The sequence below is a fragment of the Zeugodacus cucurbitae genome, unplaced genomic scaffold (genome assembly GCF_028554725.1).
Source record: "Zeugodacus cucurbitae isolate PBARC_wt_2022May unplaced genomic scaffold, idZeuCucr1.2 ctg00000100.1, whole genome shotgun sequence".
In the NCBI taxonomy this organism is placed as follows: domain Eukaryota; kingdom Metazoa; phylum Arthropoda; class Insecta; order Diptera; family Tephritidae; genus Zeugodacus; species Zeugodacus cucurbitae.
In genome coordinates this window covers 15,001-17,500 of record NW_026530848.1, presented here as the reverse complement: position 1 = coordinate 17,500, position 2,500 = coordinate 15,001, and the positions used below count along the sequence as shown (strand labels likewise).

Below are 2,500 nucleotides of genomic sequence, written 5' to 3'. Positions count from 1 at the left end.
ATGTACTTTAGCGGTAATGTATAGGTATACAACTTAAGCGCCATCCATTTTAAGGGCTAGTTGCTTCGGCAGGTGAGTTGTTACACACTCCTTAGCGGATTACGACTTCCATGTCCACCGTCCTGCTGTTTTAAGCAACCAACGCCTTTCATGGTATCTGCATGAGTTGTTAATTTGGGCACCGTAACATTACGTTTGGTTCATCCCACAGCGCCAGTTCTGCTTACCAAAAGTGGCCCACTGGGCACATTATATCATAACCTCAACCTTCATATCAAGAAAGGTGAGGTTCTTACCCATTTAAAGTTTGAGAATAGGTTAAGGTCGTTTCGACCCTAAGGCCTCTAATCATTCGCTTTACCAGATAAGATTATTTTACATAATATTTAAATGCACCAGCTATCCTGAGGGAAACTTCGGAGGGAACCAGCTACTAGATGGTTCGATTGGTCTTTCGCCCCTATACTCAATTCTGACAATCGATTTGCACGTCAGAACTGTTTCGGTCTTCCATCAGGGTTTCCCCTGACTTCAACCTGATCAAGTATAGTTCACCATCTTTCGGGTCACAGCATATATGCTCAAGGTACGCTCCAGTTAGAGGTATAAATAATAATAAATTATCATTATACATAACTATATGGAACGCCCCGGGATTGAATTAATAGTAAAATATTTCACTAAAAATTAATCCCATTATATAAAAGTTAAGTTAATTTCGCCATTAGGTTTAATATAACCCAATGACTTGCACATATGTTAGACTCCTTGGTCCGTGTTTCAAGACGGGTCCCGAAGGTATCCTGAATCTTTCGCATTGTTAATCATATAAATGCATACAATTAATATTAAAATCAATGATAATAATATTATTGTAAAATTCAAAAGAATTTAAGCATTATATATGTAAAATCTATCAACACTTTATCAAATCATCAGTATTTATTCTATGTTAATAAGCTAAAAGCAAATTAATTTGAATAAACTTAACACCAATGATCTTTTGATAAATATTTTATTATGTTAATAGATTACAATGTCCTTATATGAAAAAAATGCACACTATTACTATAATATTATAAATATCACAGTTATAATGATGAATTTTTCATAATGGATATTCAGGTTCATCGGGCTTAACCTCTAAGCAGTTTCACGTACTATTTAACTCTCTATTCAGAGTTCTTTTCAACTTTCCCTCACGGTACTTGTTTACTATCGGTCTCATGGTTATATTTAGTTTTAGATGGAGTTTACCACCCACTTAGTGCTGCACTATCAAGCAACACGACTCTTTGGAAATATCTTTCTAGTAATCATTAACGTTATACGGGCCTGGCACCCTCTATGGGTAAATGGCCTCATTTAAGAAGGACTTAAATCGTTAATTTCTCATACTAGATATTAAGATATTCCATACACTGCATCTCACATTTGCCATATAGACAAAGTGACTTAGTGCTGAACTATTTTCTTTTCGCTCGCCGCTACTAAGAAAATCCTTGTTAGTTTCTTTTCCTCCCCTCATTAATATGCTTAAATTCAGGGGGTAGTCCCATATGAGTTGAGGTTGTATAAAAATATTTATATTTATTTTATATTTTAGCTTTTTGCTATTTTAAAGAAACATACATAATTATTTCTTAACACCAATATAATTTTCTTAATAATAAATATTCAATCTTTTCATCCCGTACTACTTACTTCATTATAACAACAATATTATTTTCTTGGTTTTTTACATTTAAGGCAATCCTAGAATAAAATAATATTTTATGCTAGACGTTCCTCTAAATGTATATATTATTTGAAATAATAATATTGAAATTTTATTGTTTTTGGGAATACTAAGATTCTTATTTATTATAAAATTTCGTTCAAATATGAGGTGTTCAAGAATATATTTTCTATATTTCTTTTTATGCTATTAATATTATGGATTGAAAAATACAATCCAGTAATATACCATGTGCTTAAATTCTTTTAATTGACTAAAAGAATAAGCAACTAATTTAGCATAGTCTTACAACCCTCAACCATATGTAGTCCAAGCAGCACTTTAAAATTAATTAAAGTACATAACAGCATGGACTGCAATATGCGTTCAAAATGTCGATGTTCATGTGTCCTGCAGTTCACACGATGACGCACAGTTAGCTGCGTTCTTCATCGACCCATGAGCCGAGTGATCCACCGCTTAGAGTGATAATTTTTTGTTTATTTTAATTTAACGTCAAGAGTTTTTAATTTATTGAAAGAATAACATTTCGTTTTCGTATATAATATATAAATTATTTTAAAACATCTTTCAATAAATTGTAATTTTCAACCCAAACATTTACAAGTTGCGCATGTCTTAGTCCAACAAAAACAGTAATTCCTTTTTTATTACATTTTATTTAATTTCTATATATTTTTAAGGAATTACACGTTAATGAGAACAAATTAACTTATCATTTATATTATTTTTATAAATAATAAGTACAACTATATATGTTTA

The 2,500-nt window shown here is 31.3% G+C and overlaps 2 non-coding genes across 2 annotated transcripts in view; both read right to left on the bottom strand.

Annotated features, from left to right (window-relative positions):
* The window catches only part of LOC128923926 (large subunit ribosomal RNA), a 3,984-nt gene extending 2,411 nt beyond the window's left edge, over positions 1-1,573 (bottom strand). Inside the window, exon 1 of the ribosomal RNA XR_008472643.1 lies at positions 1-1,573. This exon is cut by the window's left edge and continues 2,411 nt beyond it. This is a non-coding gene — a ribosomal RNA (large subunit ribosomal RNA).
* A 453-nt stretch (positions 1,574-2,026) lies between these two features.
* LOC128923929 (5.8S ribosomal RNA) lies at positions 2,027-2,205 on the bottom strand. The gene has a single exon (XR_008472646.1). It is a non-coding gene; the product is annotated as a 5.8S ribosomal RNA (ribosomal RNA).
* Between the last annotated feature and the right edge of the window lie 295 nt (positions 2,206-2,500).